The sequence below is a fragment of the Mobula hypostoma genome, chromosome 6 (genome assembly GCF_963921235.1).
Source record: "Mobula hypostoma chromosome 6, sMobHyp1.1, whole genome shotgun sequence".
Taxonomy (NCBI): domain Eukaryota; kingdom Metazoa; phylum Chordata; class Chondrichthyes; order Myliobatiformes; family Myliobatidae; genus Mobula; species Mobula hypostoma.
In genome coordinates, this window is record NC_086102.1 from 80,723,014 (window position 1) to 80,741,265 (window position 18,252).

Consider the following 18,252-nt stretch of genomic DNA (forward strand, 5'->3'; position numbering starts at 1 on the left):
AGCAGTATGCCTCCCCTGCACCCACGGGCAGGACTCATGAAGGCGGGGCCCGGAGAGAGAACCTGGGAACCAAGCATTGTGCCTTCCCAAAGAGCCCCAGTGGAGGGAGCATACCCAGGCTCCCCAACTTGGGGGACAGAGCGGGGCGCATTACTCTCCTCCATAGCGACCTGCACCGGGGAACCCAAGATGCCGTAACCATGGTAGACGCCGCTGGAGCAACAGGAAGATCAAAGGGCCTTGACGATTTGCGCCACAAGGTCTACCCTGGGGACTTCCGGTTAAGATAGCGATGGTTTAGTCACTTAAAGCTGTCGCTCTGTTTTATTTCTTATCTCCGCACTTCTTCTTTCCTTTTTTTAACTCTGGATTGTTCAAATTTTTTTTCCCTCCTGCCTGTGTATACGCCTGTCTTACAATGGCTTTAAAGACCGCCAAATCGGGGAAAAAAGAAGTTCCTGCGGCTGGTTGCTCTGCCAAGGTAGTTTCTATTTTGGAACAGCACCAACAAGATATAATGTCCGAACTTAAGTCTGAATTTAAGACTTCTTTCGGTTTGTTGGAATCCAAATTAGATCAAATTAATTCCAAAGTGGAGGCCCATGCTGGACATCTTTCTCTTCTTGAGTCTGCTACCGATGATTTAGGACATCGCTTTCACGATTTGGAAACTGTTTGCTCCAGCTTGAGGGATTATAACAGCAAGTTAATATCCAAAATTATGGATCTGGAAGGTCGGAGCAGACGTCAAAATTTATGACTCCTCAGCTGCCGGAGGCTACCGAAATTGGATCTCCAGTTGAATTTTTCTCTACTTTGTGAGATTTTTGGGAATGATATTCTTCCGACCCCTTAGACAGAGCTCACCGTACTTTTATGCCTAAACCAGAATCGAGCCAAAGGCCACGCCCAGTAATTCTCTGTTTTCATTGCTATAAGGTGAAAAACCTTTTGATTATGGAAGCACGTCGGAGAGGAAAGTTGGAATACAAGGGTCAATCTGTCTGTATTGTTGAGGATTATGCTCCCCAAGTTCTGAGTTTACATGCCAAATATAAAGGAGTCACAAAAGAGTTCTACAATCTGCGTTTTCCAGCTCGTCTCTGAATAACTCTCGCTACTGGAGGAAAAAAAAGTGGTTTAACTTGGTTACAGAAGTTCATAAATTTATCGAAAGTCTCCCTGCTACTTCCAATTCCTCAGATTCGGTTTGATTATTTAAAATGGTGGACAAGTACTTTTTTTTTCCTTTTTTTTCCCTGATCTTTCTTTTTCAAGTCAGTGAATTTTTTTCATAGTTTCTCGTGGGTAGGTTACTGGTTAAAGTTTGTTTATGTGTTTCTTAGTTCATATCTTTTCTTTTCGACTATTACTTTGAGTTAAGCTTAATGCATTTTGGTGGAATTGTTTTTCTTCAAGTATAATTCTATTTTGTAGTGCGTAAGTTTTCTGGTTTTTGAATTGTTAACAAATGGAGCTTATGTTGATGTTAAGAACCTGGAAGTTGGGTTTTGGGGTGGTGTTTTTTTTTTGAAGAGCTTGCTGCTGATCTTAGGTAGCTTTCTTGTTGTGGGATTTGAGGGGGGGGGAGGGATCTCTATTGCCAGTAGCATTTAGAGAATCTTTAGTTATTCTTTGTTATTCAGGACATATTTCTGTCCTGATTCTCCTGTTTTATTTTTTTGCCCCAGAGCTGTTGTCTATGTGTTTGATTTTGCTCATGCCTACTACTCTCCATGTTTTTTTAAATGACAGTGGTTAGTCCATTGAATTTTATAAGCTGGAATGTTAAGGGATTGAATCATCCTGTTAAAAGGGGGAAGGTGTTTTCACATCTTAAGCAGCTCAAAGCTGCAATTGCTTTTTTGCAAGAAACCCACATTTGTAGTTCTGATAATTCCCCTCTCATGTCAAGGTGGATGAGACAGCACTTCTGGGGTTGGCGGTCTCTATTCTTATAAATCAAAATGTTCCTTTTGAGCTTCACAACAAAATATCTGATACAAATTGTCATGTTATTATTGTTTCTGGGAAATTGTATAATACTAGGGTAGTCTTGGCTAACCTGTATGCTCCCAATTTGGATGATGTGGAGTTTTTTGATCGTTTTTTTCTGTTTATTGCTTGACCTGAGCTTATATTCTCTTATATTGGGTGGTGATTTTAACTGTTGGTTAGATCCAGTTATGGATTGGTCGTCCTCTGTTCCAAGAGTACCAAGTAAATCTGCTTTATCAATTTAGTTTTTCCTTTCTAGTTATGGTATCTCTGATGTTTGGCGTTTTCTTCATCCAAGTGAGAGAGGTTACTCTTTTTTTCCACATATCCATCATACTTTTACTAGAATTGATTATTTTTTAGTCAATAATCTGCTGATTCCATCAATTTACTCTTGTGATTATCAGAGTATATTGATTTCAGATCATGCCCCAGTTACCCTGTCCATATTTCTTCCTGGTCTCCCTCAAATGAATAAACACTGGCGTATAAACACTGGCATTTTAATTCGACCCTGTTGTTAAATGATGATTTTGTAAAATTTATGAAGGACCAAATAACTTTTTTTTAGATGTTAACATGTCATCTGAAACCTCAACTCAGATTGTCTGGGATGCCATGAAAGCATATCTACGGGGTCAAATAATTTCATATACTGTGAATTTGAACTGAAAGACCTATACAGAGCGATTAGATCTGGTCAATCAAATTAAAGTAACCGACCAACTATATGCTCAGACCAAAAATCCGAACTGTACAAGAAGCGAGTGGAACTTCAAACTAAGTTTGACCTTATTTCCACTCATCCAATTGAACGCCAACTTCTCGAAAGTAAGAGCCGGTTTTATATTCACGGTGATAAATCTGGTAAATTTTTAGTCAATCAACTAAGACACTCCAAGCTAACCAACAAATTACTAAAATTCGAATGGGAAATAGGAACATTACTTTGAATCATTCTGAAATCAATGATACATTCAAGAATTATTATTCTTGACTCTATTCCTCTGAATCTTTAAATGATAGCATTTCTGTTGAGCAAAATAGTTTAAATATTCCTTTGCTTTGTCCTGATCTCATAGCAAAACTCAATGAGCCATTATCATTATAGGAAGTATCTTTAGCCATTTCTGCACTGCAGTCTGGTAAATGTCCCGGACCTGATGGGTTCTCTGCAGAATTCTATAAATCATTTTTCTCACTGCTTTTGCCTCAATTAACCTTAGTTTTATCTGATTTGTTAAACATGGTCAATTGCCAGCATCATTTAATGAGGCTAGTGTCATTTTTTTAGTGAAAAAAGGCAAAGATGTTCCTCGTATAGGGCGATTTCTTTGTTAAATGTTGACGTTAAAATTTTGGTTTAAGTTTTGGCTCGTAGATTGGAGAACATTGTACCCTCAATTATTTCTGAAGATCAAACTGGTTTTGTTAAAAATCGCCTCCCTTTTCTAATATACGGCGTCTATTTAATATCTTGTATTCACTTCAATTAGGACTCCTGAGTGTGTCATCTCTCTTGATGCGGAAAAAGTGTTTGATCGTGTGGAGTGGAATTATCTTCTTGTGGTTTTAGAAAAATTTGACTTTGGACAAAATTTTATTACATGGATTAAATTGCTATATTCATGTCCCACTGCCTCTGTTTTGACCAACTCTCAGCAATCCCAGCCTTTTAACCTTAAACGTGGCACTTGGCAAGGGTGCCTTTTAAGTCCCTTACTTTTTGATCTGGCCATAGAGCCATTGGCAATTGCATTTCGTAGCTACGTTGAATTGATGGGGATTTGGAGGGGGGTGTTGAGCATTAAGTTTCTCTTTATGCTGATGATCTTTTACTTTTTATATCAAATCCGACTACCTCCTTACCCCCGATGTTTTCACTACTTAATAAATTTAGCCAGCTTTCCGGATACAAACATAATTTACACAAGAGAGAACTCTTCCCAATTAACAGAGAAGCACAACTATTAGAATTTCATCACCTCCCTTTTAAAGTAGTATATAATCAATTCACTTACCTCAGTATTACTGTAACAAGGAACTTTAAGCATCTTTTTGGAGAAAATTTTACTGATCTTTTAAATCATACAAAACAGAGTTTGGCACACTGGTCACCTCTGTCCAAGTCTCTGGTAGGTCAAATTAATGTTGTTAAAATATATATCCTTCCTAAATTTTTATATTTATTCCAATCTTTACCAATTTTTATTTCTAAAGCTTTTTTTGATTCGTTAGATTCTATTATTTCGTCCTATCAATGGAAGGGCAAACATCCCAGACTTAATAAAGTTCACCTTCAGAAACCTAAAAGAGAAAGTGGTATGGCCTTGCCCAATTTTCATTTTTATTACTGGGCAGCCAGTATTTGGTGCCTTACTTTTTGGTCTTTCTTTCATAATCAGTCTGCCCAAAATGGGTGGCAAACTCCCATAAGGATTTCTCCATTTCCGCACTTCCCTGTCATTTGCCTAAACTAATTGTTAATCCTCTCATTAGACATACTCTGAGAATATGGGGTCAGTTCAGAAAACATTATGGTCTTTATGGTTTCTCCCTCTCTAGTCATATCTTTCATAATCATCTTTTCTGACCTTCTATGCAAGACTTAACATTTCATGATTGGTACAGAAGAGGCATCAGGCATTTTGAAGGTCTTTTCATAGACAATTGTTTTGCAGCTTTTGAACAACTGTCTCCAAAGTTTAACCTACCTATTCATTTCTTTAGATATCTTCAAATTAGATATTTTATTAACCCTTTAATACCAAATTTTCCTGAGATGCCTGGAAAAAATGTTGTGGACTTGTTCCTTTGTATAAACCCATTGGGTAAAAGTCTAATATCTACTATTCATGATAAGTTAGCGACCTTGAGCCGTGCCCCCTTTGATAAAATTAGAACTGCCTGGGAGCATGATTTAAATATTTCTCTGTCCGACGAGGTTTGGGATTCAATTCTTCAGTCAGTTAACTCAACCTCTTTATGTGCTCACCACTGCCTTTTGCAGTTCAAGGTTGTTATGTAGGGCTCATATGTCTAAAGCCAAATTATCACAGTTCTATTCTGATATTAGTCCCTTTTGTGACAAGTGTATAGTGGGCGAGGTTTCTCTTATCCGTACATATTGGGCTTGTCCCAGTTTGGAGAAATTTTGGAGAGATGTCTTTTTAACTTTATCCCATATCTTTAATTGCCATATAGAACCTAGCCCTTTGATTGCTCTTGGCATTTTGGGTGAAGTTGACACGCGTTTGAGTCCGACTAAGCGGTGAACATTGTCTTTTGCCTCTCTTTTGGCTAGACGTTTAGTTCTTCTTAGGTGGAGAGATGTTTCCCCACCCACTCATGCTCAATAGCTTAGAGACTTCATGTCCTGCTTAGACCTTGAAAACATTCATTATTCACTTCTTAATTCGGACATAAAGTTCCATAAGGTGTGGGGACCTTTTCTTGAATACTTTCATAACTCCTCTTTAGATTAAAGGTTTATCTTCCTTTTTCTTTCAGTGATTTAGTCCCTTACATCCAGCTTTCTTTTCTGGTTAACTTTTATGGTTTTTTTTTATGATGTGAAATATATTATAGTTTAGGTAGTAGGCAATACACTTTTTTTATATTCACAGCTCTGTGGTGACAAAAGCTCTGATTAACTTTTCTTTATATCGTAATAGTTGGCCTGGAGTGCGTAGTGGGAGGGTGGGGTGGAAACTAACTTTATATGATTTTATTTTGGGTACTTTTTCTTTACTGTCATGAATTGTATGTCAGACACGTTGGTTTTGCACTGTATAAATCTCCTTTTTGTTGGTGGGTTTTTTTTGTTCTAATGTAGAAACTCATAAAAAAATTAATTGAAAAAAAGGTCTACCCTGAAACTCCCAGATACGACAGTACCAGCCGCCTGGAGCCTTAACTGGCGCAAGTCAAAGTTGCTGCATGGCATAATGGGTGGAGCCTCACCGAAATGGCGGTGCACCTTGCCCTGGCACTGGAAGGAGATGTGCTGTGGGCCCTCCTCGACCTAACGCCGGCGGAGCAGCGTGACTACAGGGCGCTTGTAGTGATGCTTGAGTGGTGTTTCAAGCAGAGGCTATGGATGGAAGCAATGAGGAAAGAACTGTGCAGCGGATGGCGCCGTATGGGAGAAAACTTGGGGATGCTTGCAGCAGATCTCCGCCACTGTGCTCAGTGTGGCTACCCCAAGTTCCCTCCCACGGCCCAGGAAGAGCTTACCTTCCATGCCTTTGTAAAAGTGCTGATGCTTGAGCATCTTCTGCAGCATGTTCACCTGACATCGCCATCCTCGCTGGACGAGGCTCTGACTGAGGCAGAGAGGGCACTTAGTCCCCCAAAGTGTTCCTGCATCGCCTCACATGCAGCGAACCTGGGCCTGTGTCACCGATGCAGAGGAAGAAACTGACAAGGAGGAGCCAGTGAGACAGGTCCGCCCAGCGCCTCGCTGGCCACAAAACAACCTCTGCTACCGGTGCGGTGAGGCAGGTCATTTGGTGTGCCCCGCACCAGCACCACGCCACAGCTCAGAGCAGCCATTGGGAAATGCCAAGCAGGAAGCGCCACCCGAGTCCTTCAGCAGAACCCCTCCATTGTCGCGCCTCTGGGTGGGCCGTTTGGGTGAAGAGCAAGGCTTCTACGTGGACTGCGTGGTGGAGGGCATCAGATGCCGTGTGTTGATGGACACGGGGTCAACCATCACTATCATCCATCCCGGTGTTCTTCCTGACACGGACCAGCCATCCTTGCCTGGGTGGACAACGACGGCAGTCCAACTGGCAACGGTCACCGGCGACTGTGCAGCAATGAGAGGGAAGAGGAGGCTGCGCATCGCAGTGGGGGAAAACACAGTGGAGCACAAGGTGTGGCTTGCTGACATCTGAGAGTCCTGCATCCTTGGTCTGGACCTGCTGTCCCGCTGGGCAGCCTGTGTGGATGTGTCAGGTACAACACTCTACCTCGGTGCTGAAGCTGTGGCTCCCTGGGGGCAGGGAAGCTTCAGGAAGCAGTCCCACTGGCGGCAGCATCACTGGTTTCACAGTGGCCTGTGGCAGTGCAACACACCTGGCAGCGGCCCAGTGCAACCCAGCTGAACCACAGGCAAGCGACAGTGACAGTGTTTCAGGTGACAGCCAGCGACCACCTCCCCACCATGGACCAGAAGCTACGCAGCAGGCAGGTGAGCCATCCCGTGTTGGCCCGGATGAGGGGATGGCTGAGCCTGGGACGACAACTGGAGTGGGCAGAGGTCTCCACCCTGGACCCAGAGACCAAAGCCCTATACTTGCAGTGGGGAATGCTGGAGGTCCACAACGGGTTGCTGTTCAGGTAGTGGCAGTTGTCCGACAATGACAGACATCTTGCAGTTGGTGGTCCCCCGGGGGCTCCATGCCACGGTGCACGGGCTGGCCATCTCGGAGTTGCCAAGATGCTGGTCAGGCTGCGTGAACGCTTTTACTGGCTTCGGTACAGGCAGGATGTGGAGCTGTTTGTGCACTGCTGTGATGTTTGCAAGCCTCATATAAGGGACTGGGCTGCCAGTCTAGGGTGCCAATGCAGCAGTACATGATGGGGGCCCCAGTATGCGTCTGCTGCCCCTCCCCAGGCTTGGAGGCCGCTGGAAGGCGTTTGGAGAGGTGCTTGACTGCATCTCCGATGTGGTATATCAGGTGTGGTTGCCTGAGCGGCGGAAGGCAGTCGTGCTGCACCGGGACCAGCTGTCACTGTGTCAGCTCTTGGCCACCACTAACCAACCCAGCCTCTTGCTTCACATAAACAGGTGGCAGTGTCAACGCACACTGGAACATTTGGACTTTGCTATGGACTCTGGGGCTGGGGATGGCTGACCTCTTGGGTGGGGGCAGTATGATGTTCTGGGTGGGGGTGTGGCTGATGGCCTGCCCCTCCATTTAACCAATTTCCCCCAGGATCAATAAAGTATGACTCTGACTATGACTAATGACCAGTACTGTTTATTGTTCTTGTGTTAAAATGCTTTTGTGGGATTATGGTGGGAAGTTCCATTTCATTTATTGTTACATTTTAGCTTGGGTTATACAGTTATATGCTTGTGCATTTGTGGGTCACCCTAACTGTAACTGGGGTGTTTGATGGTCACCTCCCTCGTCTATATGAGACTGGTTGGGTTCACTGTCTTGGTCATGGTGCCTGGTCTGTTTTGTGTTTATCACAATAAAACGGTTGTTGAGTTAAAGAGCTTCCTTGTCTGTCATTATGGACCAAATGCTCACCACAGTATGCTTGCACTGAATGTGTGTATGCTTGTGATCAGGTCGTCTACTATTGGATACTTTGCCTGAAAGATTAGTCCTGAGAACTGCTATCAAAGATAATAGTTTGTGCCGTGGAAGTTCAAGAGGAAAGTAAATTAAAATTTGTTGAATGAATACGTACTGCTACAAAGTATATAATATTGATAGTTGCTGCAGAGCTGGCTTATGATGGTTTGCTGTGAATTCTGGGATTTTGAAAATGCCAACGAAGTGAAACATCAGGTAACTGTTCTCAAATGTTAGCAGTCTATAATCAAAAACAAACTGGCCATGAGTGTTGAAAACATTGATCAAATCTGAAGTCTAATGCAAGTGCATCACCGGTGAGTCAATGTCAAAAGAAACTGTTTTCCTGGTGAAATCGGTTTCACTTATTCTTTGATTTTATTTCCTGAATTTTATCTTGACTCTGACTTGAATTTTCATTGAGACAGCTTGAGCTGTTGCAACTGGAGTGCTGATATTTACATCATGTAGTGTAAATGTCTCTTGATTGCTTACATAGTAAGTACAGTGGTATTTTTAGTAATACTATTGTATTGAAACATGAAGTAAAATTTATTTCCAACAAAATAGGGAACTGAAGCTGCAGCTGGGCAGCTTATGCAGGAGAATAAGGAGGTGGTAGATAGGGGCTACAGGGGGAATAGTCACCCCTAAGTTGCAGAAGGCAGGTAGCTGGGTGACTGTCAGGCAAGGGAAAATAAATCGACAGTGAAAGTACCCATGTGGCCCTTGGACCTTCCCCTCAATAACAGCTAACTTGCAGAAGGCAGGTAGCTGGGTGACTGTCAGGCAAGGGAAAATAAATCGACAGTGAAAGTACCCATGTGGCCCTTGGACCTTCCCCTCAATAACAGCTAAGTTGCAGAAGGCAGGTAGCTGGGTGACTGTCAGGCAAGGGAAAATAAATCGACAGTGAAAGTACCCATGTGGCCCTTGGACCTTCCCCTCAATAACAGCTATACCTCTTTAGATTCATTTTGGGGGAGGGACCAGCCAGGGAGGAGCTGCAACAACCAGATCTCAGACACTGAGTCCGGATCTGTGACTTGGAAGGGAAGGGAGAGAAGTGGGGTCCAGCAGTGATAAGGGAATTCCATAGTTAAGTGAGCAGACAGAAGATTTTGTGGATATAAAAGAGACACCCAGCTGTCAGGGTCAGGGATGTCTCAGATCGGGTCCTCAGCATTCTAAAGGAGAGTGTGAGCAGCCAGAAGTCATGGTACATATTGCTACTAATGGCATAGGGAGGAAAAGGGATGAGGTCCTGAAGCGAAAATATAAGGAGCTATGGAGGAAGCTGAAAAGCGGGACCTCGGGGTAGTAAGTTGCTAGATTGTTGCTTTTGCCATGTGCCAGTGATGGTAAAAATTGTATGATTTGGCAGATGAAAGTGTAGCTGAAAAATTGGTGCACTGGGGAGGATTTCAGATTTGTGGAGCATTGGGATCTCTTCTGGTAAAGGTATGACCTGTACAAAAAGGACGGCTTGCACCTGAACTTGAGAGGGGCCAATGTACTTGTGGGCAGGTTTGCTAAAGCTTTTGGAGAGGGTTTAAATTTATTTGGCAGGTGGATGGCAACCAGATTAATGAGGCACAGGATGGGATATTTGGTATACAAGTAGATGCAGTGTGTAGTGAACTTTGAGGAAGGATAGACAGTTGATAGGGCAACATTGCAGTCAGTAGGGTTGGATGAAGTTTGTCTATCAGTGCAAGAAGTATCAGGAACAAGGGTGCTGAACTTGATGCAAGGGTCAGTATAATAAACTATGACATTGTAGCTATTATGGAGGTTTGTCTGTCACAAGGGCAGGAATAACTGCTGAATGTTCTGGGGTTTAGATGTTTCAAAAGGGAGAGGGAGGAATGAAATCCTCCTTCAGCTTTTCCCACTCTCATCTTATCTCCTTCCCCTCTCATCGCCACGCTCTGGTGCTCCTCCCCCTTTTCTTTCTTCCATGGCCTTCTGTCTCTTTCACCAATCAACTTCCCAGTTCTTTACTTCATCCCTCCCCCTTCTGGTTTCACCTATCACCTTGTGTTTCTCTCCCCCCCACCTTTTAAATCTGTTCCTCAGCTTTATTTTTCCAGTGTTGCCAAAGGGTCTCTGCCCAAAATGTTGACTGTACTCTTTTCCGTAGATGCTGTCTGGCCTGCTGAGTTCCTCCACATGTTGTTTGGATTTCCAGCATCTGCATATTTTCTCTTGTTTCCTCTAATCTATTTTCCTTTTCATAATTTTATGTGCTTCTGTAAGATGCCCAACTGATTGGCTGGTGCAGAAGGATATTTTGCTCAAAGGTTATTTAATAAGAAAAAAGAATGTTTGAAGGATGCTAGCCAGCTAGTTATTGACCGTTATTGTTGAATAAAAGCTTGATAACCTGCCTGACCTCTGAAATGTCACTTGCAATGCGATAATGCTCAGATAGCTGATTTAATTGTGTACTTTAAATCAAGAAATTGGAATTAAAAGCTAAAGTCCAAAAGTAAAATCCTGCAGCTGCTGGCACTAATTAGCAGGTCAGGCATGCGAGGAGAGAGACACAGAAACAGACTGATGATCTTTTCCCCAAAATAATTGCAGAACTAAAAGCTGATTGGGTCTTCCTTATTTTAACAAACTAATGTATCTGACTTGGTTAGGGAATTTCCTTGCAAACTGAAATACAGGATATATTCTTTCGGTTAAATGGATTCATGTAATTTGTGTTTAAATCAGTACTTGGTTTGATGCTTATGGTAAAAGAATATGTAAAATGTTGAGCCAATGCTGGCAAATGTTCAGGTGGACAACTTGGTCTGTGTGTGTCTGTTTTTACACTGTATGATTCTGGCTCTAGATCTTCTGGTTATATTTACTCTGTTGATGTTAGTAAGATGTTTCACAAAGTCCCTGATGGGAGGCCAATCCAGAAGATTAGGATGCATAGGGGTCTGCGGTGAATTGGCTGTTGGCATTCAGAACTGGCTTGTGCATAGAAGGCAGGGTAATGGTCGAAGGGACTTTTTCAAGTTGGAAGTCTGTAATTAGTGGTGTTACACAGGGTCTGTGCTGGGACCTCTGCTGTATGTGATGTAAATACAGTTGCCAGGCAAAGTTCATGAACCCTTAGCAATTACCTGGTGTTCTGCATTAATTACTCATAAGATGTGGTCTGATCTTCATCGAAGTCACAATAATAGACAAACACAATTTGTCTAAACTAATAACACATAAAAGTCTTTATTGAACACTTAAGAATTTCAGGTTGTATATTGTATACATTGATAGTAAACGAAACTATTGAACATTGTTTAATCATTCACAGGCTGGAAATAGTATGTGAACCCTTGTATTTAATAACTGGTAGAACCTACTTGAGCAGCAATAACCTTTACCAAACATTTCTTGTAGCTGCCGATCAGACTTGATCAACTACGAGGAGGAATTTAAGACCATTCCTCCGTCCAAAATTGTTTCAGTTCATCAATATTACTGGGATACCTTGCATGAACAGCCGCCTTCTGGTCATGCCACAGCATCTCAATTGTGTTAAAGTCTGGAATCTGACGACCGTTCCAAAACATGAATTTTCTTCTTTTTTAAACCATTCTTTTGTTGATTTAGACCTGTGTTTTGGATCATTGTCTTGTTGCATCATCCAGCTTCTATTAAGCTTCAGGTGATGGACTGCTACCCTGACATTCTTCAGCAAAATGTCTTGTTACAATTTTGAATTCATTGTTCCCTCAGAGAATGCAAGCTGTCCAGACCCTGAGGCAGCAAGCAGCCTCAACCCATGTTGCGCCTTCCACCCTGCTTTACAATTGGGTTGAGGTTTTGGTGTTAGAGTGCAAATTTCAAATATCACTGTGTGCATTTCTGCCAAAAAGTTCAACTTTTGTCTCATCTGTCCACAAAACATTGTGGAACATTCAGCTGGTCTTTTGCAAACTTGAGATATGCAGCAATGCTTTTATCTGGAGAGCAGTGGTTTCCTCCGTGATGTTCTTCCATGAACACCATTCTTTTCCAGTGTTTTTCTTATAGTGGACACATGAACGGAGACTTTAACAAGTTCTAGCGATTTCTGCAGGTCTTTTGCTGTTACCCTTGGGTTGTTTTTCACCTCCTTCAGCATTGTGCGTTGTGCTCTTGGTGTGTGATCTTTGCAGAACTCTTTCAGCATTGCGCGTTGTGCTCTTGGTGTGATCTTTGCAGGACGCCCACTCCTACAGAGAGCAGCAACTCTACTGTATTTCCTCCATTTGTAGACAGTTTCTCCTACTGTGGACTGAAGAGCACTCAAGTCTTCTGAAATACTTTCGTAACCTTTTCCAGCTTCGTGCATTTCTACAGTTCTTCTAAGGTCCTCTGAAAGTTGTTTTGATCGAGACATGGTGCACATAAACAGATCTTTCTTGAGAAGAGCAGGCTCTGTCAGTAAAAGAGTTTGTGTGTCTTTTTTATAGGGCAGGGCACCTCTACAACCCACACCTCCAATCTCATCTCACTGATTGGAACGCCTGACTCTAAATAGGTTTTGTAGAAGGCATTACGCCCGAGATTCACATACTTTTTTGAATTTAGATGTGATTATTTAAATGGTGTACTCAGTACTGACAAGAAGTAGTACATTTGTTTGTGTGTTATTAGTTTAGGTGGATTGTGTTTGTCTATTATAGTGATTTGGCTGAAGATCAGACCACATTTTATGAATAATTAATACAGAAAACCAGGTTATTTCAAAGCGTTCACAAACTTTGCGTCAATAGGGAGAAGTATGAAGCAAGAGTTATGTTTATTTCTTTGTTTAGTTTACAAGGTTCTGTAATTCTATTAGTGCATGTTGATACAGAAGTCTGGCAAATTATGGAACAGGATTCAACCAATTGCTCCCTTGACAATACACCACCATTCAATAACATCATAGTTGATCCAAACTTAGGCTCAAAACCACTTTCTCAGCCCTCCCCAGTTCAAACATCTCTTAAGTTTTTGCCTTCTCAGGTCATAAATGTTGACAATTCAAAAGTCACAGTCCTCCACTAAAAGGAGAAATTCTTGTGGTTGTTCCACACAAATTGGAACCCATCTATTCTGAAACCAGATACTCTCAATTTAAATATGACCAAACATCCCCTCAGCATCTATTCTGTCCAACCCTATCAAAATGTTTGATAATTCAATAAGGTAACCTCTCATTCTTCTAAACTCCAATCATTATGGGCCCAACTTGAGGAATCTTTCTTCATATGTCCCAGGTAACAACCCTATACGTTACCTCCAGTGCAACTATAACTTCACACACTCATAAGGCTATCTTGAAAGTTCCTTTCTTTTATACTTTGAATGCTTGCAAATTAAAAATCAACATTCCAGTAGCCTTCCTAATTAATTGCTATACGGTACCGGCATTCCAATCTTTGTTCCATACACTAGGACATCTGTTTTTCAGGAAAGTATTTTGTCATCCTGCTCTATTCTCATTTTTACTTCCAAAATGCCTAATCTCGTATTTATCCTCATTCTGCTCCTTCCAAAAACAAAACTCACATAAGCTGTCTATATCCTCTTGCGTACTATTTGTGTCATACTCCACTTTTACTAACCTGCCTATCTTTTTATTATGTACCGATTTGGCCACAGTGCATTTGATTTCTTCAACCAAATCATAAATTTCAATTGTGATGCCCCAGCACTGTTTTCTGTTGCATCTCACTGGATACCGGTTGCCAATCTAAAAATGATCCAACTTTGTTTTAACTCATCAATGATCCATGCCAATATCTTGCCCTCATCACTGCACTCTTTTGTGCCTTGACCATTAATATTGATGCCTTGCCAAATTCCTTCAAGAATATCTACTGGTTCCTCGATATCCACCACGTCTGTTACATCCTCAAAGAGCTCCAGTAAATCTGCTACATAACACTTTAGTTTCAGAAGACTATGCTGGCTCACCTTGATTGTCTGATGGTTTTCCAAATATCTTGATATGACCATGATAATGAATTCCCCCATTTTTCCCAATTATAGATGGTGGGCTAACTGGCTTATTGTTTCACGATTTTTGTAACTTTTCTTACCTGAATCTTGGAATGTTTTTGTGTTTTTTAAATAACTTTAGATATTCTTCAGATTGTTGTCAGATATGCAGTGGATATTCAGGCTGATGGATTGGGTATTCTGGTCAATTGGTCCTTTTGGATGAATAACAAATTAATTTTGTTTTGTTAAAAGTTGAGTCAATGGCAAAAAAACTTCCATTTATATATCATCATCTTTGTTGCAAGGTTTTTCCAAGGGGTTGTTTTTATGAAAACAAACAAAAATTAACTTAAAATGAGGAAGTTGGGTTGATGGACTTGGCTGAAGAGGTAGATTTAAGGGACAACCTTAAAGGAAAGAGGTGGAGGGATTTAAGAGAAGTCCGAGTTTTAAAATCATGATGGTAGAGCTTGTGGAGCAGTTCTTTGTTGTTTAATCATTCTCCATTCTTTTGTATCTCATCCTTTTTTGTTGGTCAGTTAGCTCACCAAATACAAATATAAACATAATACTGTAGTGATTTTATTGTGGTTGGTGAATGAATCAACTAACAGAGCAAATCAACCTTAATGCTATCTGGGGTGAATGAAAGAAACCACCTTCTTCACCCATATTGCAACTTCCCCTTACTCCCCAGGGTAGATTTATATCAAAGGCTTTGGCACTATGTCATGGCACAGCATAAAAGATGCACTTTTCTTTAACTACTCAAACATCTATTGTAACTTTCCAGGGTTGGGAATATAGGACAAAAGGGCTGAGATAATTTTTCAGACTTGAATTACTTAAATTCCTGCAATATTTGCAAATGCTGGGGTCCAGTAAATATTGGTCTCTGAATAGCATTGGTACATTTTTTGGACTTTGGTGAATGAACTAAGATTTTAAGGTAATCTTGATCCTTGTTACTCTAGAAAGGGGCCTGATAGGTTTATCCTGACTAATCATACTTCATTTTACTCTTTGCTATAATAGCATTCCCATGTCTGAGTAATTAATTTGAAATTGCTGAACTCTAAGCACTGATCTTTGTAATGTTTCACAATTCACGAGCTCTGCTATTTTCTGCCTAAAGTTGTTAATCATCTTAATAGCTGTAAAACTCTAATAATTTTAACTTTTATCCTTATGGAATGTCTTTGAAGAACCAAGGGTTTTGGCCTGAAATGTCAACTGTACTCTTTTCCTAGATGGTGCCTGGCTTGCTGAGTTCCTCCAGCATTTTGTGTGTGTTGCTTGGATTTCCAGCAACTGCAAATTTTCTTGTCAGTAATTTTAAGGTCTTTATTTAATGTACAAATGTGAGATGTTTTGCGTTTATTTCACCCTGCTTTAAAAGGTGTAGCATTTGCTTACAAAGACGTGATTTTTATTCTTTGAAACAGTTAGTTGATTGAAGTTGTTAGACATTTCAATGTAATGACAATAAGCTATTTTGAGATTTGTCATTGGAGATGGTAGTGAACAGAGAAAAAGCAGGAAGACATTACAGATCAACCTAATCTGAGGCTCTTGCGTATCTTATACTTATAAAATTGAGTTAAATATTAAATGGTCATTAATCCATATTGACCATAACACCTAAGAGCAGAATTAGGCTATTTGGCTCATTGAGTCTACTCCACCATTCAATCATGGCTGATCTTTTTCTTCCCCCTCCTCAGCCCCACTCCCGGGCCTTCTCCCCATAACCATTGATGCCATGGCCAATCAAGAACCTATCAATTTCTACCTTAAGTACACCCAATGACCTGGCCTCCACAACAAATGCCACAAATTCACTACCCTCTGGATAAAGAAATTACTCTGCATCTCTGTTTTAAATGGACACCCTTCCATCCTTAGACTGTGGCCTCTTGTCTTAGACTCCCCCACCATAGGAACCAACCTTTTCTCATCTAACAACACACATCAAAGTTGCTGGTGAACGCAGCAGGCCAGGCAGCATCTGTAGGAAGAGGTGCAGTCGACGTTTCAGGCCGAGACCCTTCGTCTGGACTAACTGAAGGAAGAGTGAGTAAGGGGTGGGGGGGGACCCAGAGGATTGGCAAGAGGTATATTCAGAGGCCCATCCTCTGGGTCCCCCCCCCTTGTCTTTCTTCCCAGACCTCCTGTCCCATGATCCTCTCGTATCCCCTTTTGCCTATCACCTGTCCAGCTCTTGGCTCTATCCCTCCCCCTCCTGTCTTCTCCTATCATTTTGGATCTCCCCCTCCCCCTCCAACTTTCAAATCCCTTACTCACTCTTCCTTCAGTTAGTCCTGACGAAGGGTCTCGGCCTGAAATGTCGACTGCACCTCTTCTTACAGATGCTGCCTGGCCTGCTGCGTTCACCAGCAACTTTGATGTGTGTTGCTTGAATTTCCAGCATCTGCAGAATTCCTGTTGTTTGCTTTTCTCATCTACTCTGTTTAGGCCTTTCAACATTCAAAAGGTTTCAATGAGATCCCCCCTCATCCTTCTAAGTTCCAGCGAATACAGGCCCAGAGTCATTAAATGTTCCTCGTACGATAACCCTTTCATTCCCGGAATCAACCTTGTGACCCTCCTCTCAACCCTCTCCAATACCAGCACATCTTTTCTGAGGTGAAAATCTCAAAACTGTTCACAATACTCAAGGTGAGACCTCACCAGTCTTTATAAAGCCTCAGTACCACATCCCTGCTTTTGTATTCTAGACCTCTTGAAATGAATGGTAACATTGCATTTGCCTTCCTCACCAATCACCGACTCAACCTGCAAGTTAACCTTTAGGGTGTTCTGCACAAGGACTCCCAAGACCGTTTGTGTCTCAGATTTTTGGATTTTCTCCCTGTTTAGAAAATAGTCTGCACATTTATTTCTACAACTGAAATGCATGACCATGCATTTTCCAGCATTGTATTTCATTTGCCACTTTCTTCCCAAATCTTCAAATCTGTCTAAGACCTTCAGCAGCCTTCCTGTTTCCTCAACACTACCTGTACCTCCACCAATCCACGTATCATCTGCAAACTTGGCAACAAGGCCATCTATTTCGATGTTTCTGTGTTTCTATTCCATTATGTAAATCATTGATACACAGCATAAAAAGAAGCAGTCATTAACCAACCCCTGCAGAACACCACTATTCACTTTCACTGGCAGCCAACCAGAAAAGGTTCCTTTTATTCCCACTCACTGCCTCCTACCAATCAGCCACTGCTCTAACCATGCCAGCAACCTTCGTGTAATACCATGGGTTCTTAACTTGGTAAGCAGCCTCATGTGTGGCACCTTGTCAAAGGCCTTCTTAAAGTCCAAATATACAACATCCACTATCCCCTTTATCTATCCTACTTGTAGTCTCCTCAAAGAATTCCAGCAAGTTTGTCAGGCAAGTTTTTCCCTAAAGGAAACCATGCTGACTTTGTCTTATCTGGTCCTGTGTCACCATGTACTCGATAACCTCATTCTTAACAATTGACTCCAATGTCTTCCCAACTACTGAGGTCAGACTAACTGGTCTATAATTTCCTTTCTGCTGCCTCCCTCCTTTCTTAAAGAGTGGAGAGATATTTGCAATTTTGCCGTCCTCTGGAACCGTGCCAGAGTCCAATGATTCTTGAAAGATCATTACAAATGACTCTACAGTCTCTACTGCTACCTCTTTCAGAACCCTAGGCTGTAGTTTATCTGGTCTGGATCACTTATGTACCCTTGGGTCTTTCAGCTTTTTGAGCATCTTCTTCCTTTTTTTTAAGATTATGAGGACATTCAGTCCTCATTTATTGTCATTTAGAAATGCATGCATTAAGAAATGATGCAATGTTCCTCCAGTATGATATGACAGAAACACAGGACAGACCAAGACTAAAACTGACAAAAACCACATAATTGTAACATATAGTTACAACAGTGCAAAGCAATACTCTAATTTGATAAA

The 18,252-nt window shown here is 41.6% G+C and overlaps 1 protein-coding gene across 2 annotated transcripts in view; it reads left to right on the plus strand.

The window, feature by feature from the left end:
• The window catches only part of sh3kbp1 (SH3-domain kinase binding protein 1), a 267,662-nt gene that overhangs the window by 80,427 nt on the left and 168,983 nt on the right, over nt 1-18,252 (plus strand). The window lies entirely within an intron of this gene.